Genomic DNA, 25082 nt, shown 5'->3' on the forward strand with positions numbered 1-25082 from the left:
ATGGCAGAGGAAGCCAGCATGGGGGAAGAACATTCCAGGCCATAGGAACAGCCAGTGAAGAAATGCAGAGGAGAAATTACGCCGGTTACACATGTAACCAGTAGCCACAGAAGCCTTTGAGTGGAGTAAAGTGAACGAGAGATTCATTTCAGGCCTCCATGATTCCATGGGAGGCAGAATCACAGTGAGAGCAGAGTCAGAAGGGCACAAGTCACGGAAGGCTTTGCAAATCCCTGTGTCAACTTCGCTGTATACTAGAGAAAGTCTTCACAAGGTTTTACACGGAAGAAAACAGAAACGGCATGCAGTTTTAAGTGGGTCGTTCTGACTTGCTTTATTAAAAATAGACTTTAGCGGTTATGGGTAGAGCAAGAAATCCAATCAGGAAGCTAGTAAGCAATCCAGGAAATTAGGAAGGATGGTCGCTCAGACTGGAGGCGGTTTTAGTCCCAAGTCTTGGGACAATACTTGGGAGAATATTGCTTTGTAACACTGACCGTGCCCGTTACCTGCATTCTCACCCTGCAGACCCTCCGTCCCTGCTGGAGCTGTCTTCTGTGCTCCTTTGGATATCGTGGGAATGTCTAGAGTCAGCCTAAAACCCCAGGTATCTGGCTTTGCGGACCTTACCGGGTGACACTGCAGGTCCTCATTTTCTGTCTGTCACTGCCTCTGCTTCCCTCTGCCCCCGCATGCTAAGCCGCACAGCTTGTTTGAAGCAACTGTCCCACCTTCTGACTCCATAACGGTTTTTTTCCTCAGTAACCAGGGCTTGCGATGCCCCTGTTAGCTTTTTCTTCTTTTCCCCAGATCTGGGCTTAGCAGCAACTGCATCTTAATCATAGTGCACTTCTCTCCATGGGCTTTGCTGGAGCTGGCCCTTATTTTCTGTGTCTTTGCGCAGCGATCAGTCTTAGTCAGGGGATGCTTGCCTGGACCTACTGAGCCTGCTGCAGCAGAGGGTCAGAATGCCAGCATTCATTAATTCCTTCCCTTCCTCCCCTAAGCTCTCCTTTGTCTGATTTCTTTCTCCTCCCCTGTTTGAAATGATCCTGAATTTCTCTTTTCCTCTTTCTTCTCCCTTTGAACCTCGGACTGTTTCTGCTTATTCATGTCTCTCACCTCAAAAATATATTTGTTAACCTTCAAGCCAACCTTTCTTTGCAAGGACTAGACTTGTCTATTCATCCACCAGCAATTGGCAAGGTGGCTAGATAAGTGAGTGTCTCCATCCACCATGCTCTCCTATGAATGCCTCTTTTCAACATCAGGAGCCCTTCAAAAAAAAAAAAAAAGGCAGCTTATGGACTTAATGGCAGGAGCCCAGTGAATGGCTAATATCACCGTTTATTCTCTGGAGGGGATTAAGGACAGCACAATAGTATTCCATCTAGAGCTCAGCAGTGTGTAGTATCACCTTTCCAAAACACACTTTTAAGCTACAGAGAAAAAAAAAACATAACAAGGTTTCTGAACAACCAAAATATCTAATAACCCCAGGCTCTAAAGCTGAGACCCTTGACTCACCTGAAGACCGCCCTCAAGGATTCATCCTCAACCGTTTACACATATTTTCCACATTGCCCTGAAGGGTGGGAACCTGATTTCTAATGTTATAGCTAATCGGAAAGACTGTATTTGAAGGAGGGGCACAGCATAACTTAGGCAGGAAGACACTGTAATGGAAAGTTACAGGGCCAAGTGCGAACGGAGAATCCGTTGTGAATCTCACCCTGTGAGATGGACACAGGGCGTGGGATTTATGGCTGCCTGAGCTCTGTCATAGCCAAGCATGGCTTAGCTACGGATGGTGACATTTTGGCAATGCGGACCTGATAGGCAGAGGAGAAAAAACCAGAACAGTGATAGCTGGAGATCAATGGGGCTTTAATCTCCAGGAGATGAATATCCCTGTGTTTCATAGGCCCCGAGGTCATACTCCAGACTTGTTCTCTCTGAACCTCATTCTGGGCCACTAGCTTCACTGCTCACTACCATCTCCAAAGACAAGAAAAAAATCTCTAGAGCTTCCCTTGCAGTGTGTGCTCTTTGGCCTGCTAGACTATGACAACAACCCTGACCACCAACACAGAACATCATGATTCCTGCCAACGGTACAGCTACCTCTTCAAACTCAGCCAGTGCTGACTGGGAACCCACTGCAAGCCATGCAAGCATGGTTCCTTCCGGGAGCTGTCCCGTGGTAATAGCATTTGATCCTCCCTGTAGCCTACGAGGTGACATCGCTGGCTCCATTTTCTTGGAAGCACTAACATTCAACAAGCAACAGCACAGGCAAAGCTGAAAATCAGGTCTCTTGTCACAATCAGATGCTAAAGTACAGACAGACACAATGCCAGTTTGCTTCAAGAGCTGCCACGTTCACTGTACATCACACTCTTCCAACGCAGACTACATGTTACATTTTGTTTTGTTTTGTTTTGTTTTGTTTTGTTTTGTTCAGAGCCAATGCTGTATTTTTGGATAGTTCCCAAAGTCCTGTTGTCCTCATGAAAGTGTCCCAAGTCCAAACAACCATGGTACAGGTGTTCAGGGTTAAAGGTGAAAAGAGTAACTCAGTTCTTCTGAACTGGACTGACTTATCCCCCACACGGACTTGGCAAAGCCAATGATTGGCCAAGTCTCATCTCCGGTGAGACTCTGATAGAACTTGGATATGGAATGACCCCTAAAGGCCAACACTATAGGTTTGGTGCCCAGACTGAGTGATAGAGAGGATCAGAGCCTTTAAGACGTAGAACTTTATAGGAAGTCTGTGTGCGCCCGTGGAGGGGATGTTAGGATGTCCATCACTTCCTGACCACTGCAAGGTGATCCTGGGCTTACAGGACAGCATGATACCCCGGCACACGCCCAGAGCAGCAGAGTGAAGTCATCCTGGATGGGAACCCATGAGCTTATGAATCCAATTCCCCCCTTTCAAAGTTGATTATGTTCAGTATTTTGTTACAGCCACGAAAACCAAATAACAGGGATTATTCTCAAATGTTTTCTCCATGACTTATCCTGGATGAGAAGGAGGCATAGGATGTGGGTTGTCAACCCTGACTGATGTAATGATGTTTCATTTGCTCACTGGAGCCTAGCTTTGTTTGTATGCTAATCAAGGCCCAAAGTAGTAAAGCCATGAATATTCACATTACTGCACTGTAATAACTTCTCCCTTTGCCTACCTGCAGTCGGAGTTTTCCTAAAGCATTTGAATGAATGATGTCAGTTATTGAAGCTGTTGTAAGCACTATGAGGCAGGCAGAAGGAAGGAAGGTGGGAGGGACCCGACGATACAGGAATCTTAATAGACTCCCATGCACGGAGCACATATCCATGGTTGAGCATTTCTCATATGCCACTCTAGAAATTACATCCTTAGGGACAACCCGGTTGGGCATTGTCTGCATTTCCTCCTCTGCTCTTTTATCTTCTTCCACTGTAATGGATAATGCCTTCAGCCTCCTGCAAGGTTTACTCGGCTTAAAGCTCCAATTACTCACATGCTTGTAGAACAGCTGCTTTCTTTACTACCCGGCCTTAAATCATACGTTCGAAATTATTTCTAAAGTTCCGGCATGAAATGGTTATACATTGACCTTCTTGAGAGGCATGCCAGAAATCGTGTATGTTTGTTACCATATACACGAGGAACATGGTGTGTCAACTATTAGACAGGGGTAGAACTTCATAAGCCCCACCCACCGCTTCATCTCTTCTGGGATTTCAGCTGCCTCGACCCTGTGTTTACGGGTGCTATACCAACACTGGGAGTTGATCTGTCGTGTCCTACATATGGTGTCACTAACCTACTCAGTGAACATCACATTTACAACACACAGAGATAGCAGGCATAAAGGTGAATGGGGAAATGTGGTGAATTGGAGAGGAGTTGAAAGGGAAGGATTGACTCCAAACACATTATATGTATGTATACGTATTAAATAGAATATTTTAAATAAGTCCATATAATGTGCTGTTAACTACAAAATAGCAAGTTTGGGATAGCAGAATCAACTGGGGAGTATGTTTTTCATTTTGAATCCCTGTTATTGCTCTGAGTTGTGCAGATGTTCTGGCTTGAAGGGAGGCTGGACAGAGGCCTGACTATTTCCTGGTGTCTGCTGACTTATGCGGTGTAAATACTCACCCCATGACCAACTACCCACCTCTTGTCATTGCCCGGGGCCTTAGGAAAAATTGTCAAAAACTGATTTTCCTAAGCCAGTGGGCGTTAGCTACTGCAGTGTTGGTGGGTGGAGAAGAATGAGAGGTGGTGACTGAGAAGGACCTGGAAATAGGCGTTATAATTTAAGTCACCGGAGGGAGAGACACGACACTTGTCGGGAGTACAGAAAACCCCTGGAAAACAGTGATCCTCAGAGGGAGAAAAGGAAGGAAGAGGCCCCCAGTGACAAGCCACAAGCAGCCATCTACCTGACAGACCAGCACGGTAAACCGCCTGACCTACTTTAAGGAGGATAAACGTTTTGCTCTCCCATAGTTGATCCTAATATTTTCTATATAGTGCCTGGGAAAATAAATTGTATCTGTTCAGACTTCTGAAGCTAAGACGTGAATTTTAGATGAGAAATGAGGCACATGGATAGCTTTCATTTTTCAGTCCAGAGATCAAATGCTTTTCCTGTGACTTTGAGAGATGTCTCCTTTCTTTGTACTGAGTAGGCTAATAGTACAAATAAATTTATTCTGTGCTGTTTCTGATACATGGTGTGACAGCCCTACGCAGTCCATTGCTAATAGCCTTGTTCACAAGCTCGAGTCTGGTAAAATATTAAATTCAGCTATAAAATGTCTACGTTAAAAATTGAATTAATAATGATTAGAATTAAGTATTAACCATTCGATTTAATTTTAAAATAAATCCATAGACCTTTAATTCTCCTCATGTAGGAAAATAAACAGAGTTAGTTAATAAGCTTGACAAATATTTGATAAATATTTAAATACACAACACCCTATATGGAGAAGACAAAAAGTTAAAATTTGATTATTATTTGCTACCAAACAGTCTGATACTCTGCTTTTATGGTGTCCTTGAGTCGAACGGGAAAGCCGGTATGGAATAAGCTTGTGTTTTCAAAGAGAACGCATATAAACTGGAATCAAGACTCGGTTCACATTTTCAAGAAACCAGCGAGGGCTAATCATTTACGATGCTTCAGAATGGAAAGCAAAGGATCGGGGTGCTGGTGGTTATTAAATAGATGGCGTATTCGGTTCCAGCACAAACGCATGAGCACACACAGAGAAGGAGCAGCTGCAGCTGCAGCCGCGGAGGTGGGAGGGAGAGCCTGGTTCTGCTGCAAACCATGCAGTATTAGCCTCCATCGGCAGGATCGCTTCGTGCATATTCTGCCACCTTGTGTGATGTGTACATACTACAGCCCAAAACATCTTCCGTCCTTGTTCCATTAGCCCAACACATACCGCTTCTACACACACACACACACACACACACACACAAAACACCAGAGAAAGAGAGAGAGAGAGAGAGAGAGAGAGAGAGAGAGAGAGAGAGAGAGAGAGAGTCCTATTTCAAGGTCTAATAAATCATTTATGAAGCAAAAGAGCTAAAGGAACTGATTTGACTTCGTGAAGACTGTTATCCTGGGAAAATGGTGCAGGCACAGGGTCACGGACATTGGTGTGCTTGTTCAACTGTGCTTAGAGGATGCTCACCCCAGGGCACCTTGGCACAGAGATGAACAGGAGAACAGGATAAGAACACTTATCCCAGGTCTCTAAGAACAAGTCCTATAGCCAACTGTTCTTGGCATTGTCCCACATGTTTTATCCGCCATTGTGCCAGCATTGAGGCTAGCCCTCCTTCACAGCCTTTCTGTTTTTATGCCTCTGCTTAGTAACCACAGCAGGAATTTGGAATGAGGCATAGCAAATGACTTCCCTGACCCCTCTGACTCAACACAGGAGAATGCGGCTAGCAGCCAAAAGCTGGTGACGCTAAGAAGTTGGAGACATGAAATGCTGAGCCACTGAGTTGGGTAATATTCAATCCCCCAGACCATGCACTCTGAGCAAATTCGACTGACAGCAGGCCAACTGTCTTTAGGCTTGTCGGTATGATCTGATTGGGCAAAGGAGCTGTACTGAATACACACCAGTTCCAAAGTCCAAATCAGATGAAATTCTCAGCATTTCTAGTTCCCGAACACCATCTTAAACCCTACAGGACAGGAGGAGTGTCTGCTTAAATTGCTACACTTGGAAAAAAATGATCATTTTTAATAATAGCATTTCCCCTGTAAGAGCTGTCATTGCTCTTTTAGTTCTTTATCTAAAATCCCATCACTTACCATGACCAAAAGGAGATGCAGTGCAAACATTTCACAGAAGTCTGCCTCTGAAGAGATGGCCCCAGAGGGGCTGTTACATTTGTTGGGCCTTGGCTTGGATCTTCATTCTAGTCCTCAAATGAATCTTGAAATGGTCTCAACAGCACTGTACAGGAGATAATAAATCTTTCTGTGGTCCACATTGTGTGTATACAGTCAATAGCGTAGAGAATGTCCAGCACATAGGAGGCACATATCAGGTATCACTCCTAACATTACAAATGGCATTTGGTCAAATGCAGTCAGAAAAGGGATTTAGAGAGCAGAAGACATGGTGAGATTTGAATGAGAAATTCCCTGTCCCCCCTCCATCACTACCCATCCCTAAGCCCTGGCACACATGTAATAGGTTCATGCGTTTGAACACTTGGTACCAGTTATTGGCACTGTTTGGAGAGGTTATGGACCCTTAAATGTGGAACCTTGCTGGTGCATATGTAGTTTGGGGCTGACTTTGAAGGCTCACAGCCTTGCCAGGCCTCTGTTTCTACCTCTCTGCTTCCTGCACAGAGATGAATTATGGACAGCTAGCTTTCTGCCCCTGCTGCCATGCCTGCTTGTTGCCATGCGTTCTCCACCATGAGTGACTCTATCCCTCTAGCATCGTAAGGCAAAATAAAACCTGCCTTTTTTAATTTGCTTTTCTCAGGGTATGTAATCATAGCTACAGAAAGGTAACTAATATATGAGAGAATATATGTTACCTGAGACAAAAGTATATAATCAGCTTTATCCATTGGTATGTTTGACAAAATAGTTATTTTTCTTTTAATTACACCTGCACAAATTCTTTAGCAAGAGCTTAAAAGGGATATTATGGTATATGGTATATGGTATGTGGTATATGTGGTATCTGAATGAGGATGGCCACTGTGGGCTCATAGATTTAAATGCTTGGTCCCAAGTTCATGGAACTGTTTGGGAAGGATTCAGGGTATGGCTTTTGGAGGGAAGTGTGTTACTAGGGAGTGGTCATTGAGATTTCAAAAGGTTGCTGCATTTACAGTTTTCTCTCTCTTTCTCTCTTTCTCTCTCTCTCTCTCTCTCACTCTCTCTCTCTCTCACTCTCTCTCTCTCTTCCCTCCCTCCCTCCTAGTTCCTATAGGGATGAACTCTCTCAGCTATTGCTCTAGCGCCATGCTTCCTGCCATGACACGCACACATTCACCCTCTGAAACTCTAAGGACCAAATAAGCTTTCTTCCATCAGTTACCTTGGTCATTGTGTCTCTTCATAACGATAAAAAAGTAATTAAGACAGAAGTTGGAACCAGGCAGTAGGTTATTGCTGTAACAGACCTTGATTTTTTTTTTTTTTGAGAAATGTGATTTTTCAGTCTTTGGACTAGAAAAGCAGTTTCGCTGCAAGCAGAGCTTCATGGGTCATCCCAGTAGGAGCTTGAAAGACAGTAGTACTGAGAGCCGTGTGAGTTATAGAGGCCCAGCTGAATGGTTTCAGACGGAAATAATATTAGCAGTTGTGCTAGAGATGATTCTTGTAGTATTTTGTCAATGAATATGGCTGCTTTGTGCCCCTGTCCTAAGAATCTGCCTGAGACTAAAATGAAGAGTTTTGAACTCTTCATTTCTTTGACAAGGGAGACTATAAGGCCACTCTTCTGTAGGTATACAATGAGAAAAACCAAGCAAGGCTAAAAATAATCAAAATGTAGAGTTGGGACAGAAAAAGAACACCAGAATACTTAATACTGGAGCCCTAGTTTGTGCTGAAAGAGATAAAGAGAAATCAAATTAAGGAAATAGAGTCCACAGAGTAAGTCTCAACCCAGATAATCCTGCAACTTGTGAAAGAAAAAGGCCTATGGTATTACTGGTTTCTAAAGAGCAACAAAAAACCAAAGCTTATACAAATATAATTTAAGGAGGGCAGGTTCCATTCCAAACACCCAATGAAACTTGGTTGTATTGGCCCCATGGGTCTGGTTTTAGACTCATGAAGAATACAGAAGTAACTGGGTTGTGAAGTCTCTCCCTAAAGTTAAGTAAAGCCACAGAGGCTTGACATGTGGCAGAGGACCCCCTCCATGGTGGCTCAGAGAGGTCATTGTATAAAGCTGCAAATGTGTAGCCTGGATTTTATTGGAGACTGCAGATGTGGCAGATCCTGAATCCATGGAATACCTGCCAAGGAGAGAGTCATACAGAGACGGCCACCAGCCTAAGGGAAAGAAGTATGCTGGAGTCAGCAAAGCTGGGAGAGAAGAGCTAACTAAGTCCATTGACTTCAGGTATAGAACTAAAGGATTTGGAGTTTGCCTTGTGGGGTGTTAGTTTTTTCTTTGACCAAGTATTTCATTCCCATAGTCCTATTCCTCCCCTTAGGAATGGATATATATATAACCATTATATGGTGGGAGCATAGAATATGCCTTTTGTTTAATAGGGGGTGATAAGAGACTTCTGAACTTTGAAACTGTTGAGACTGAAAGACCATAGAGTTTAGAAACTGGACTGAATTTTGCGTTATGACACGGCTACAAGTCTGTAGGTGCCGGGGAGTAAACTGTGGTGGTTTGAATGAGAAATTCCCCCATAGGCTCATACACTTGAATGCTTGGTTCTCAGTGGATGAAGCCGCTTGGGGAAGATAGGAGTTATGGCCTTTTTACAGGGGAGTTGTGTCGCTGAGGAGTGGGTATGGGGTTTCAGAAGCCCACACTGTTCCCCACCAGGCTTGCTCCCTGCCTCTTGGTTGTGGATAAAGATCTAGGCTCTCAGTTATTGCTCTATCGCCATGCCTGTTTCCTGCTGCCGTGCTCTCCACGATGGTGGTCATGGACTCAGACCCTGAAACTATAATCCCCCATTGGCTCTTTCTTCTATAAGTTAATTTGATCATGGTATCTCTTCCCACCAACAGAAAGGTAACCAAGACAACGTATTACCTTGAATTGTGTCAAGTTGTAAAGAACAAAAATACTCAAATTACAGAATTTCAGCTTATGGTTTAGTGGCATTGTCCTTGGTAATTTTCTAAATATTTTCAGTGTTCTTATTATCATAGTCTGAGGCAGACCCAGAATCACTTTTCTTCAGAGTGGACGAAGCTGTCACCCAGCCTGATTCAGTCTCTCATTGAACACCTTGTAGAACAAGTTTCTTTTAAACGGCTTCAGCTCCCCCAGCCCTGATTCCTGTTTTCTTGTTTGCATAGATAATAAGTGTAGAAACATCAGCCCACAGAGAACATCACCCTCACTCAACTCAGAAGTCAGATACCAGATGGCCCCAGGGTCTAAGGCTACTCGGATGGATTCGGTTCCCCTTTTCAGACCTACTTCAGCACTTTTCTTAGCCTTCCATCACACTGGGTCACCAACCTCATCTCATCCCATCCCTAACACCCACAAGGAAAAATGTCTTACCTAAAATACTTTCCTTCCTCACCCACATTCTAAATGAAAGTGCCCATGCATTATAAGTTGGCAAAAACTGCAAGTCTTCTCAGAACCTAGAAAGTGCAGGGGTAAAGTGATTGCTGACTATACCTTGTGTCTTCTGTATATCTAGGAAAGTATGTCTTCCCCACTGACTCGGCTTCAGACAGGGCCACAGAAACAGGTGCAACTCTTACTTGAGTGACAAAATGAAGAATGCACATATCTCTACCTGGACACCATGGGTTGAACATGTCTGTTCAGGAGACTATCATTTTGCTTAATCTTCTATAGTGACATCTTGTGATCTCTTGAATAGTTTCTGCCACCTGCTTCTATATTTGTTATCAACCATTCCTTTTCTGTCAGAATTTGTGTGTTATATTTAACTGAGATCCTGAAAGAAATTTAACATCTTCTGATCAGCATCTTTTAATTAGCATATTGAGCCTCTGTGATTGTCGGGGTAAATTACAGTATTCACTGAAGCTACTAATACTGACAGGACCGGAAAATACTGGAATATTAAAACAACTGGTGCAAATCAAAAATCAATTTCCAGAGAACCCTTACAAGACATGGAAACAGAAAACAATGACTGGAAAAACTGGTTTCTGTTTGTTTGAGAGGTATGTCTGAATCCTCGTACAAAGTGATGAATATTTGGAAACCTGTCAGGTCAGTAGCACATATCTACTCATTTATGCAACGTATAATGGCATATGACGTTCTTAGAATACTCCCTGGCACGTGGCAAGCAAGCAGCAAATACATTAAAGGAGAAGTTTGAAAAGAACAAAACAAAGCTGAAAAGTATTTAAGTCCATGAAGGCAAAAAGGAAGGAAGGAAGAAGGAAGGAAAGAAGGAAGGAGGGGAGGAGGGAGGGAGGGGGAGGGAAGAAAGAAGGAAGGAAGGAAGGAAGGAAGGAAGGAAGAAAACAAAGAAAGGAAAAAAGGAAAAAAGAAATGTGTTATCACAACAGAAAACTAAAAATATTTTTTTTAAAAAAATCTCTATTTTCCTATAAAACATGATTCAGTGACAGCTTGATCACCATAAGGAGGTACTAGACATACTCTCCACTGACACAGAAAAATGGTACCAGAAAAATAGGTGCCTAAACATCAGGAATTTGTACAAAATAAAATAGAGAACTCCACTAATGCATGTGTGTAGCCAGTTGCTGGTGATTAGAAGACTGGCTTGTTGTAAGTATAAAGACCTTCCTTGTCCGGGAGTCTCTGAGATATTATTCATGACACAGAATGGTCTAGGGTGGGAAAGCCTAATCTACAAGACATTTAGAAAATTTAGACAGGTAATGAAACTAGAAGAGTGTCAGAATGAACTGAATTTTTCTCCCTTATCTCAGGAAACAAAACGAAAGCAAAATCTGAATCTCAACGGATGGTCCACAACCTAGGCAGTCCTAACTTGAGCTTGCTTGTCCCTGGTAGCCTCCAGGAGCATCTGCCTTCTCACCTGCCCTGCCCGAGCAAGCAAGAACCCAAATCAGAGTGAATGAGGGTTCTTCTGGGGTGCTGGTGAGAGCAAGGGTGTATATTTAAATGTTTCCCACTGCAGAATAGAGCAGGCCACCACATAGCCATGGCCCTAGTTCTCTGAGGATGCTAACTTCAGCTTAAGACTAACAAGAGTCAGAAAGACAGGAACACAGACCCTGAGTAGACCCCGTGATCAATGAATAAAGGGCTAAAAGCTTGCTGGTGATAATCAGTGAATTAAGACCCTCTGGGTTGAGTGACACCCTTTGATGACGGATCTGAGTGAATAGTCTCTCTGCTTCCTCCAAGTGTGGCCTGAGAACAACAGATCAGAATCACAAGGGAAAGTGTAGAAATGCTTCTGCCCTGGCTGCCTGGACCTTGAACTCAGAGACTCAGGGGGCTAATGGCATTGTCCCAGCCTGCAAGCAGCTCTATTGCTGGCTGATGGGTAAGAACTTCTGCTCCAGGTCAGCAGTGATCAAGTGTGACTGGAACTCTCTCTGAACTGATCCTTAGCCATTCTGCTCTGGCCCAGCAAAATATCCTAGCTCAGAAATCAGGTCGGGGTGCAAGCAAAATAGCCAAGTAGTTAAAAACTAAAGAACGGCTGTCTATGACATAAGATAATTAAGAAAATACAAAAATTGTGAAATGATTTACAGTTAATAGATGACTATGACATTTACCTTATGAAATTTGAACTTCGAATATGCTGCTGCTGGAATGGACCTAAATATCATTGATGATAACTAATCGTAACATTAAATAAGTGACCTACAAAAACTCAAGCTATTTTGGATAAAGCTATGCTATTCTCAGCCTCGTGTTTATATCAAGCAGGCAATATTTTTAGCTAGATACAAGACAGAATTCTATGGACATTAGCTGCTACTGCTGAGTGTGAGTGATATTAGTATCAATGTGTCACTCACTATAAAAATGAGGTGCCTAAATCAAATACTAACACTAGAAGTATAACATATATAGTATATATATATATGTATGTATGTGTGTATGTGTGTATACATGTATATACTATATATATGTATATGTATATATGTATATATGTATATATATATATACACACACACACACACAAAGGAAAATAGATAGGACACAGACTTTAAAATAATATACTAAAATTAAAAATAATGTTTAAAATGAACAAATGTCACTCAAAAACATAGAATCATCTTCAACAATTGGACTAATAATAACATCAATCCATAAAAAGCAAAAATTATTTTCATTTTATTATAGTCATTGCAGAATTTCAAGTTTATAAAGAACATAATTTGAAATAAAATATATACCACAGGATTGATAAATTGAATGTTCTTTATCTCAAATACTTGGGACCAGAAATGTTCAGGGTTTAGACTTGGGAAGTTTTATACATGCTTAATGAAATGGACCTCAAGTATAAAAACTAACCTTTTTTATAGTTCACATGTGCTGTGTACATATAGCACCAAGGCCATTTAACTGGTATTTTAGTGCACTTATGTTTGGCCTGTGACCTGTTATGTAAGGCTCAGTGTGGGATTTTTCCACTTATGGTATCATGTTGACATTTGAATAGCCTTAATTTCTGGATCAGTTCTGATTTCAATTTTTGTATTAAGTCTATTAAATCTTTATATAAGACTATCAGCCTATATATAAGAATATTCGATCTGTGTATAAGAATATTTGATCTATATATAAGCCTATTTGGGAACCTGCTAAAACTCAAACTAGCCGTTCCCTAGAGGGAGCTGAACCCAGAGAATAACGTGGTCAGGTGAGAGGCAGGTTGCAAGTGTAATTTGTTTCCCTGATTAGAGAAAACAAACAATCGTCCATATATAAACTCCCAAATAATCCCACAGATGAGAGAGGAGCCTCTGAGATGCAAATGCTCATTCAATGGGGGAAAAGTGCACACAAAGACACTGTAGAGCAGCCCAGCATCCAGAGCTCTGTTTCTCCTCAGCCTTTACTTGGGTGCTCCTTTCCTGAGACCTCCATTCTTCAGCTGCCTCTTCTTTTGCCACACCTTCCTTTGACTTACTTAGTCATTCTGAGGAACAGAGGTGCAGGCATGCTTCTCCCCTTACACAGCAAGGCCTTCTGGGTGCCACTTATCTTTCTCACAACTCCTGGTCAAAGCCGGCAGATTCTGGATGATGTGAGCATTCTGGAATCTGCAGCTGGAAAGATGGGCTCGGTGATTGGAATGGACGCAAATGGACTTCCCCTCCAGAGTACTCACCGAGAAAGGAGCGAAAGCAGGTCCAAGGAAAGTGGGAGACAAGAAGGCTGTTTGTGAACCTCTCACATTCTTTGCTCGAACTGGTATCCAATTGTGTAGGAAGGCCCACAGTAGCTGGGGATAAAGTCTAGACTGAACTGCAGATTGAGAAAACCGCTCCTGCGTATTTAAAAAGACATCTGTATCAAAGCCACCAGCAAGCAAAATTTAAGAGCCGGAAGGTTCACAATGTAATGGTTGAAACGGCAGTCTCTGTGGCCTCTTCTTCCTTGGTTTCCATGTGGAAAAGAAGAAATAAAAGCTACCTCACACAGTAAAGTGGCTTTAAGTGGGTAGTTTAAAGCTTATGTCTATCTATTTCCTTTTCTCTGATCAGACAAGCAGCCATGATTTTACAAAGGCCTCAGTGATTCTAACATAGTGGCCTTCCCCCAAAAGACTATCTTAGTATTGAACTGAAAAAAAAACTATATGTTTACCTAAACGCCATACAATACATGTAAGTCTTTGTATATCCACTACATACATAGTTCCAATGAAGCTATCCCATTTGGGCTGTACTATTGCTTCTAAGAGCTGTGGACTCCCTAAAAGACTCCAATATCAGGCATGAGAAACCCCCTTTCAAGCTGTTAGTCAGAGGAGTCCAGGAGAGTCTCAAAACAAGTAGGCTATTACTATTGCCCTTGCTAGCCTCCCAGGGGTCAAAGGTAAGTCCTTCCTGCTGAAAACACCATGCACTTCAGACATGACACCCAGAGGACATAAGTTGGATCTTACCTAAAAGCTCCACCTTTTGAGAGCTAGCTTTCATAGTACTGGAAGTCACTATTCCAGATTCCAAGGGAAGGAAGCAACCAACCGTCCTACCCAGATGTAATCACCATGACAAGCATGGCACAATAACCCTAAGGTACAATAAATGGCACTCATTATGGTGGTCACCAAGAGCTCTCTAAATTGGAGATAGGGCCCATTTAACTGGAGGGAAATCATGCCGTGTACTAGAAAGGTAACCACCCAGGGCTAATAAGGTCACAGATCTTAAAGAAGAACTCACTACCATCACTTCGCTAAACCTTATGACCGCAGGTAAGTGCAGCTCTCAGCCCTCATTAAAGAAACTTGTCTTGGCAATGGAAGGAAAGCATTACAGAAAGCCACCACCCGTCAAAATGCAGAGAGCAAGCGATTGTGGAGTGCTCAACCCCCAGTTGATACACCTGCAATGCAACTGCTATACCTACGGCTTAGGGGATATCACAGAAGAGATGCTGGGAAGACTGTACGACCCAGAGGGCCAGGAAACCAGCTGTGAGATTGTATCTCTTAGAAAGGAGACAGAAGCTTCATCCACCAGGCCTGAACAATATGGCCGCCGGAACAAGTTCTCAAGTTCAACCGTGATAGACATGCTTACATGGAGGGAGGGTAATCTCATTGAACTTTACAAGCATGTGGGTGTGCGTGCATGTATGTATGTATATATAGGTATTTAAATACATCAATAAGGACTAAAGAAAAAAGGACCATGATTTTGAAAGAGAATAAGGGCGTTACGTGCAAGGGGGTTAGAAGAAGAAGGGGGGAAATTATATTTTCAGCTAAAATATTTTTAATAATTTTAAATAGCATTGTTTTTAAGAGGAAAGAAAGGTAGTGCCTGACAGGACCGTGAGTGGCAAGCCCTTCAGGAGTCTGTCTCTGGCATCATAAGCTGGCTATAATACCACAGGAGTATAATGAGATGCTTCATGTACAAGAATTACACAAATCAAACTTAGCAGAATACACAGATATACTTGGGAAATTTTGTGGCCAAATATTATTACTGCTTAAAAAGCAAGACAGAAAAATAAGTAAATTAATATTTTAGGAAAATAATACTTAGAAATAAATTCAAGCAGAGTCTGTGACTAAAACAGGAAGGAGCAACCAATAAGAAAAACAGAGTCTGAAAATTTTTATAATGTTTACCACAGACGATTATAAGAAAATGAATTAGTCTCAAAATTAAAAGGAATGCCTGGAAAAAATATTTAATTACCAAAACTGACAACAAACAGAGTCAAGGACAGCACTGGGGAAATTATAAACAGGACTCTAAGGAATGTTTCCCGCAGTAGCCTCCAGTCGTCCAGTCGGGGAAGCCTTCCATGTTCCCACAGAGCAGAGACGTCCTGAGTCAGACATAAGCAGTCACTGTATTGAAGACAGAAGATGCACAGCGAGGAGATGCACATCCCATACCAAAGTCATGTGAAGAGAACATTATCACTAACTTCACTGTGAGCACACATAGCCATATCCCAAGTACTAGAAAATATTTGCACACATATGCAAATTTAATCAAAAACAATTGAATGATATAATAAATGACTATTTCTTTAACATTTATTTTGCAAATAAATACTAGCATTTTATTCTAAAGGAATTGATAGATTTTCTCAGAGAAGAGTTTCCCATGGTAGTGTCTTTTAAAATATTAATAGATACTGTTATTTAACAAAACTTTTGTTATTTATTTATGAGTGCTTTTTGTGATGACATGCACATTATATATGTGGGGCTCAAAGGACATCTCCTGTGGATAGATTCTCTCCTTTGACTACGTGGATCCCAGAGACTGAACTCAAGGTGTCAGGCTTGGTAGCGAGTGCCCTCTCCTACTGAGTAATCTCATGGAACTGGGTGCAGTTCTTAAAACATGAAGTGTGGGAATTCCTCACCAAGACAGGCAGAGGAGAGGATGGATTAAACAAAGCTAAACGTGTTTTAATAGTAGAGTTTCCTTGTAAACATTCATATGAGAGCATGAACTGTAAGTTGCGACGAAACACAGCTTTTTGCTGTTGCTGCTTTTCGAAGCAGTAAACCCATCAGAAGAATTTGAGAAGGGCCACCATAAAATATGACCTTTCCATGTTCACATTAAACAAGGATGCTTGTTCTCTTCACCGATCCTTAAATAGGCTAAAATATTTGACTGGTGAAAGAATAACAACGCAGGAAAAAAAATAGACAGGAACAGCAGAAGAAAACAAAAATGCAGATAAATGATACTGTTTTTCATGTATACAGTCTACCCATAAGTCTCAAATTTGTAACTGGTATATTTTTATATAATTGATAATAATAACACTCATACCACTCAGGCACCACGATAAGAAGGATGAGTTTCAAGAAAAAAATACAAAAATTCATTAAGTAGAAGAGATTTTAATAAATCAGCAAACATGTAACACCTCTGGTTGGGAACTTGATATACTACAAGCAAAATTTTGAATTTTCAACTCAATAAAAAGACCCTCAATTCACCAAAAACAGAAAAAAGAAAGCAAGAAACCAGATTTACTCATATCTTGATAATAGGATTTCACTTGAAAAATCATTTTGGAAGTCAACATAACAGGAAAAAAGAAGAAAGAAAGAAAGAAAGAAAGAAAGAAAAAGAAAACTCAAGACCCCTTTAGTTGGCTTGAACTGGAAGTTCCACTTTGCAGAACCATCAAAAGAAAACTACTGAAAATCTTGATTGCTAGATGTGACAAGATATTCTGTTACATTATTTATGAAAAACAGAGCAGAAATGATAATAGCTGTCCCTGCAGCTCCCACATTTACTGAATGCCCTGAAGTCGTTTCCGATAAGAAAACTCAGACTCGAAGAGCTGAACAGCTTGCCTTGATCACGAAACAAAAAGGAATTGGATAGTATGGGACCCAACCCCAGCAGAGCCCACTCTCTCCTTCCCCCTAGCAGCCATGAATGTTAGAAATGGGCTGCACACATATTTCTCTTCTCTTCTTAGGAGGATAAGTCACGATGGTGCGGTGTCGAAGGCTGTGCTATAAGCAATGTTTACAGTGAGACACAAAGTGGAAAGAAGCCATAAGCACATGTGCACACTGTGACAACCAACTAGGAAAATCCATGATATGGGGGGGGGGGGAGGAAGCACTGGGAAGAAACATCAGAATACTCGTGTCCTGCTCTCAGAGTGTGAGCTTTATGCACAGTACATTTTCTCTTGTTCCCAATTTGTGAGTAATGGAGTCATATTAATTTCATCAAAGGAAGATAAGCTCATAACCTGAACAAATAGTAAGGCTATTGCAATACAAAGAGGCAAATTACAGGAAAGAGAATGGGGCAGGCGTGGTGACTAATCCAAATGTTACTTCCTAGCATCTCCATGTACTTTTCCATTTATGAACTAAATAAATACATAGCGGTCAGATTAAAGCACGGCCACATATTCTGTCTAGCCTTTTTTGCAAGAAACTACACGCTCTTCACAAGGCTTTGGACAAGAAACAAAAGGCACCTTATCTGATTGAAATTACAGGGGAGACAGGAAAAGTACGGGATCCATTTGAAGTTTGGTTTCAGCTTTGTACTCTATTGATTTTATAATGTCCAGAGCAACTAAATGCAACAAACACATAATACGCCACGCAATATACTGTCTGAAGTTGCTTTGGTCATCACCTAAATTCAGAGAAGAGGTAGGGGACACAGAGACACTATCAAAGAAAATTGATTTTTCACAGCTAATAACCTGTGCTTGGTGACTGAACACAGTATCAAAATCACCATTCTGTGTGCAGATCATTTCCCCAGCTTTCCCTGCCGTCCCTCGACACTCCCACGGCTCTCCGGCTGCCACCAGCTAACCCTTCCTCTTCAATACGGACGGCCACACAAGTGGGGTTCACAACGTGCCCCAGGAACTTGTGCTGCTCTCTGATCCTCTGCTCCACTTCCACCGCGATGCAGAAATTAAAGTCTCAGGGAAGGAACGTGATGACATATCGTTCCAAGAAATTGAATTTTTCCCACTAGAGGCGAGAACACTTGAGAGGACACTCTGTCGCCAGCGTAACGTTTCCTGGACTTTAGAAAAAACAGTTTGCCCTGGAATGGTTGCAACACACTCTGGATTCAAATCCCAGCTCTCCTCTCTAGCAAGGTTATTCATCATTGTCTCAGGGTAAGATAAAATAAGGCCAACAGCAGTAGACTCTAGAGAGCAGTCTGACCATCTGGAGTAAACCTACATGAAACGCTGTGGAGCCGTGGAGCTACAGGCATAGGCTGGCAGCTCCTTTAAGCAGAAATACCCACAGAAGAGGGAGGACACTGAGAAGAAACAAAGGAAATGGTCCAGGAACTCTCGATGCTACTTCTCCTCCATAACCTCTCAATCTTTAACAACTGCTGTGTGAACTGAGATGGAGACACAACAATAGCAGAGACAGTCCCTGTGTTTGAGCCATGTAGGAGGTACCACACAGGCAGAGCCAGGAATCCGGAGTCTTCATTAAGACACAGCCCAGCTGTCTAGGTAGGATGAGGTGTTTTTCGATTTGTCTTTCACAGCAAAGCAATTTAATAATTTTAACAAACAACTAGCCAGCTTCATATGGCTGCTATAGGTCATCCAGAGGTGACAAAGATCTTGAAAGATGTAAACCATGACCTTCAAATTCCAGAACAAATAAAGGAAACAGTCCAGACCAAGAATCAAAAGAGAAACAGAGAGTGAACCTAGCTGAAGCCAAGAGGGCTTTGAAGATCGTTTTTGAAGAGTCAGAATTTCCACAAGGATATTCTCCTGTAATTCTCGATAGAAGTAGCACCGTGATAAAATGAGTAATAATCAAATTTATTAGTGAAAAGTACCTTTGTAGACTTCTGCATTCATTAGTATTTAGTCAAGTAACCTTTAAATAATCTTCACTCAAATTTTTCCACTCAGATAATACTTACATCTCTCGTTTCTTTCCTTCCTTCCTCCGCTGATTGACAGCCATTCTCTGGATGTGCCTCCCCCACCCCTAAACCAAGACTCCTACACCAAGGCTGACACCATTCAAGGGTTGCTAAGATACACACACTGTACATCAAACATAAGTTATAAGTGACAAACTTACTGCTCCCAGAAGGCATGGGCATCTCACATTTCTACCAGTTCATTGCTGACCTCAAGAGCAGGGTTAGAAGGAACCAGCCTAAATCAGTAGAAATTCATGTGCTTTGAGGGTCCTTGGCATTAAGACATATTCTCTTGAACATCCCGCCCCACACTCCAACTCATATACTGTGTGACTCTTGCAACACAGCTAGCAGCTGGTAAAATAAATAATCAAATAAATAAAATAAAAATAGAGAGCTCAATGCAAAACTGGAATCAGAATCAGAACTTCTTCAAGGTTTTGGTGTCTTTGACCCCACATCTTTAATTTCTTAGTGTTAATGTGAAGCTAATTTTAAAGCCAATAGGACACACATTGTAACTTCAGATTCAAAGAGAACACAAAGACTGCGATCCCCACCTTCTCCGAGCCAGGGTTTTATTCAGTTTTTCTTTTGAAAACAGAAAACAAGGAAAATGTTGTTAATTTTAAAATATCCTATTGCCAGGGATGGAAGGATGGATTAATAGGTAAAGTGCTTGCTGTGAAGCAAAATGACAGGAGTTTAAGTTGCCAGCACGTGTGTACATGCTAGGCATTGGGTTCAGATGAGAGACTCTGCCTCCATTTATAAGGTGGAGAACAATTTAGAGGAAGAAAAAAATCAGCTTCTGGCCTTCACATGCACATGAATCTATTCACAGGGGTATGAACACACACACCCAGACAACCAGACCTCACACTCACAAACGGCAATTTTATTTTATCTTATTTGTAAAAGTCCCATTTTAGTTCAAACTGAAGAAAATAAATCATTAATGCACAAGCAACCCGGAGCCAACAGTAAGGAAAGGTACTACCACGCCCCGTCAGGTCGAGGTCAACTGGTTTTCCCAATAATATATGAACTAGAAAGCACCAGCAAAGAGTTGATGTGCTACAGAGAGATGCACCTCCCAGCCTGGAATCTCAACATCTTTCTGCCAGAAAGTTAAGCTTTAAAAGAAACACGAATTGGAGGGTAGAGAGATAGCTCGTCAGCTAAGAGCACTGGCTGATCTTCTGAAGCGCCTGGTTTCAATTCCCAGCATCCACTGGCCGCTCGCAACCATCTGTAATTCCAGTCCCAATGAGACTAAAGCTCTTTTCTGGCCTCTGTGGGCACCTGGTATACAAGTGGCCCACATACAATAAAAATAAACTTAATTTTAAAAAGAAACACAAGCTATACAGCCAGCGCAATGCATAAGTAGGTATAAATATTAATTTAGTCATCTATATAACATTTTTTGTGGAAATGGTATATATTCTGTATTAAGAGTAAAACTCAGGAATCTCACAAGATGATTTCTAAAGAGTTAAATGCTTTTGTAAAGTGGGTGTTTGTAAAATAGCAGTATAAGAAGTTAAACGTAACATCAAAACTAAACGCTGTCCAAAAGGGGCACCTTGGTGACCTTTGAGGGGCTCTGCGAGGTTACCTGTGATTGTATATGTGGAGATAACTTTCACCCGAGCACAGTAATGGGATTTATTCAAATAGGAGATTTGGAGTAAATGATTCAAGGGCAGAGATGTTTAGTCCGGAGTAGTAGTAGCATTGGCCCAATAAATAAAGCCTTAGACGAGTTAAAAATCTTCATTCTAAAGTACATTGGGCCGACAATAGAATACAACCTTGTTCTTTTATTTCCTCAGAAAGAAGGCACTCACATTACTTTCTTCCTATCTGGGACAAGTGAGCGATGGAGTGTGGACACATTTCTTAAAGGTATTTCCCACACTGCTTCTCCCTTTTCCTGCTGGGTGTGTGGGGAGAAGTGACTGAGTGGCAAACATATTTCACCGAGAAGCCTGAAGCAAAGCCAGGCAAAGAAAATGCTTTTCAGTGATCCCTTGGCGGTGTGAACGGGAACACCCACCACCCCCCATAGACTCATATGTTTACATATTTGGTCGCAAATTGGTGGTTCTTTGAGGCAGATTAGGAGCCTGGGTTGAGGAAATATGTTACTGGGGATGCGTTTTGAGGTTTCGAAAGACTCAAGCCAGGCTGAGTTCATTCTCTGCTTGACACTTGCAAATCAGGACGTGAGTTCTTGACTGCTGGTGCAGCCACCTAACCTCTGGGCCTTCCCTCCACTGCCATAAATTCTAACCCTGTGGAACCAGAATGTTAGACTAATTAAACTCTTTTTTCTATAAGCAGCCTTGATCGTGGTGTTTTGTCATAGCAATACAAAAATAACCAATATAATATTTTTATCATCTCCTAAGTGGCCAGGGGGAAGCAGGTGGTAGGGCATTTGCTTTCTATGTATAAAATGTGTAAGACTCTGGGTTCAAATAGCAATACCACATTGAAAATAAATGTAAAACCCAAGTATCTCCAGTTGTCTAAATAGAATTAACAGAGTGTCCCTGCTGGAGATAGAAAACCATTAGCTAGAATAGCAGTTGTCCCAGAGGTGGTATCATTTCTGGATCCATGTAAAGGGGACAAAGAGACTCAGAACTCTGGTCTGTGAACATGACCACATGACACACTCTTGTCTGGTAAGGCCATGGAACCTAAAGAAGAACCTTCTACTGCTTTGTTCCCAAACCAGTGTAATCTCTAACTGCATTCTTAAAACTTACCTTTGTACCCACCAGAAAGGGGTAGCTTTCACCCCCCCACCCCCCTGACTAAAAAAAAAAAAAACAAAAACATCTTTTTACAGAAGACAGAGACCATTACAGTTTGCCGCAACTAATCAAAATTCGGAGAGCAGCTGGCAACGGGGTATCTCTCACCAATCAACGCACCTACAACACAACCCCTGCACCTAAGGGACATCACAGAAGCGGGGACAGAAAGATTTTGAAAGCCAGATGTGTACCTGCTGTGAGATATGCATCAGGGTCTCTGCATCCATGAACTTTCAGCAACGTGGTTGCAAAAGCAAGACCTGAGTAATGACATCATCAGCTGCCACAACCATGTCGATGTGGAGGGCACAGATCTCATGGGTCCTCACCACTAGATGAAGAGCTACAGGCAAGTAGTGACTATGGAGAGAGGGGGACTTAGTCTGTCTCAGAAACAAGGCATAAAAACATCTATTTATAAGCAACAATAAATGAACTCAGCAGGTAGCCTTTATATATGTATTTGATTGTATGTATCTACATACGCATGTGTGTTAGTAATAATTAAATAAAAAGAGGTCATGAATTTGACAAAAATGGGGGACACCCAGGAGGACTTGGAGGGAGGATAGGGAAAGGGGAAAATTATGTAAATGTAGTATGCATGTAAAGTTTTTGGAAAAATAAGGAATTGTTAAAGGTGATTAATCTGTTCATGTGAACTTTAAAGGCTTCAAATTCGGAGGGGCTCTGTTACCATCATCATCATCATCATCATCGTAGCTATTATTATTGATGTTGTTGTACATATAAAATATTTGTAATTTCAGTTTGGATTCCTGGGACAGCCCAAGGTTTGTAGCTCCATCTTCTGTGACGATCACGTGAATTGAGGCTCGTTGCTACTATATACTTACTTCACACACATATTTATGAGGAAAAAAATTTCCTGTACAAACGTCCACATAGAATTGAAGATTGTTATTACCAAAAGCAGTGATTTCCAGCTGTGATTGTTTATAAAGGTCCTCTGTTCAATATTAATTTATTTATGAGTATGTGTGCCTGAGCATAGGTATGTGTGCTCTGTGTTTGCAGGAGTTCACACAGGTCCAAAGATGGTATTGGAAACCCTGGAACGAGTGTCGTGGTAAAGCATGTTCCATAACCCTACCCATGCCTGGGGGAGTGGGGGTGTCAGGCAAAGACATACTCTTTCTGTAGTCCCTCCCCTTTATCTACTTCTAAGGAGAGGAACAGAAATGTCGGGAAGTCTGTACTTCTCCCAGGAATAAGTCTGCTGTCACTCTAGGAGAGAGTTCCTCCTACCCTAGCTCTGCCTTTCACACACCTCTGCATGTGAATACGCCCTTCACATTAGCACTAATGGAGGGCAGACTTGTGCCCTGAGGAGATAATGGGCCAGCCCACCTGAAGAAATCAGTCCTCTAAATGCCTGAGGCAAATTGGTAGCTGCCCAGGAAACAGCCCAGCAGGGAGCTGGTTCAGTCCAATGGTTAAGTCCGTCCCTCTATTTCCACCCACCTCGCTTCTGCTGTTCTGGAACCAGAGAAGTGGAATGCGCTCCCGCTAAGCTTTATCGGGAAATCCTTAACTTTTCATCTTCACGGAAAGAAAAGCATTTGGAAAAGAAAATGTAAATGAAACTTCAAACCTTATTAGCCATGCCTCCATTGCTACTGGCAATGAATCACAAGACAGCCTGTCAAATGCAGAATGTGAGCTGAGCTGGGGACTGGATTTAAAATCTTAGACCAGCTCCGACTCAGCTAAGAGAGGTCCCACAGTCTGACTGGCTCTTCTGGTGACTCAGAAGGAGCCCTACCAAGCAGAAGAGCACTTGGCTTTGTCACTGTCATCTCTCCTTCAAGAGTTACTAAAATCTATCAAGCATTTTCATTTCCTGTCAGTAAAGTGCTTCAGTGAGAAAATACAGGCTTTCTTTGCCTCACCTTCGTCAACTTTGGTGACCTCTGACCTTGCAGTAAGTAGCAGTAACAGTCAGGAAGGCCAAGGAATCAGAAAAGTAACTTCATTGGGAAGGGGAAAACTTTATCCATGTAAATACAAAGAGGACAGGAGTCACATGGTCATATTAAGGGCCGACATAGCATTCCCAAGGGTTGCTTTTAGATATGACATATCTATTCTCCTTCTCAGCTTCACTGCACCAGACCAAACTGCTCTGTGCTTTTTGGCAAGAGTTTTCTCTCTTAAACTAGAATCCACATCCTTAGCTCAAATGGGACCACAACAATAGTCCTCTTTCCGAAGTTCCCATGTTGAATCCATATTTCCTATTTTCACCGACTTATCCACAGACAACTTTTCTATTTTCTCAATCCAAATCCCCAAGTCCACTTAGTCTGCAGAGTTCACACTGACTTTTAGAAATATTTCCTTACTTTATACGTTTTCTTTCCAATAGCAAATGCTGTTAGTTTTTCACAGTCATGCCAGACAGACAAATAAAAATATAATGAGAATAATACTGCTATTTACTGACCATTATTATACTTTGGGTGTGTGTGTCAGCTGTATGCCAGACAGATGGAGTCACCCATAAGATAACACTGTGGCAAAGCATATATTTTACTGTTTTGATAAGGAACATAACTGCGGGAGACTCACTCCCTAACCCTGCATCTCACTGGCAATATCTGAAATTCCGTTGATGCAAAATATAGTGTGCTTGATAACAAACATTCTCGGCCATCACAGCACACTTCCATGGTTGATGGGGCTCTTCTCTCCCAAGATAAACTTGGACTAGACTTGGCATTACTAGACAGGCAGTATACATACAGGGAACAATATCTGACAAACTTTCTTTGTTTGGTTATTTTTTTTAACAATGGCCATGCTAATCCCCCATTGCTAATATTGTTTTTTACACTCCCGTTTTACTTTAATGCATAGGCTGGTCTTGAACTCACTGTGTATAGGCTTCCATCAGACTTGTGAC

General features: G+C 41.9%; 1 long non-coding RNA gene across 3 annotated transcripts in view; it reads left to right on the forward strand.

The window, feature by feature from the left end:
* LOC120102848 (uncharacterized) overlaps positions 1-24601 on the forward strand; it is a 28391-nt gene extending 3790 nt beyond the window's left edge. The window contains exons 2-4 of one of the 3 annotated variants that reach the window (XR_015620181.1): positions 10289-10412; positions 21164-21236; positions 22189-24601. This is a non-coding gene — a long non-coding RNA (uncharacterized LOC120102848). Of the gene's footprint in view, positions 1-4254; positions 4463-10288; positions 10413-21163; positions 21237-22188 lie in introns of those variants that run through there. The other 2 variants (XR_015620182.1, XR_015620180.1) reach the window with 2 other exon arrangements.
* The last annotated feature ends 481 nt before the right edge of the window (positions 24602-25082 follow it).

This window comes from Rattus norvegicus, chromosome 5 (assembly GCF_021556685.1).
Source record: "Rattus norvegicus strain SHRSP/BbbUtx chromosome 5, alternate assembly SHRSP_T2T, whole genome shotgun sequence".
Lineage (NCBI taxonomy): Eukaryota > Metazoa > Chordata > Mammalia > Rodentia > Muridae > Rattus > Rattus norvegicus.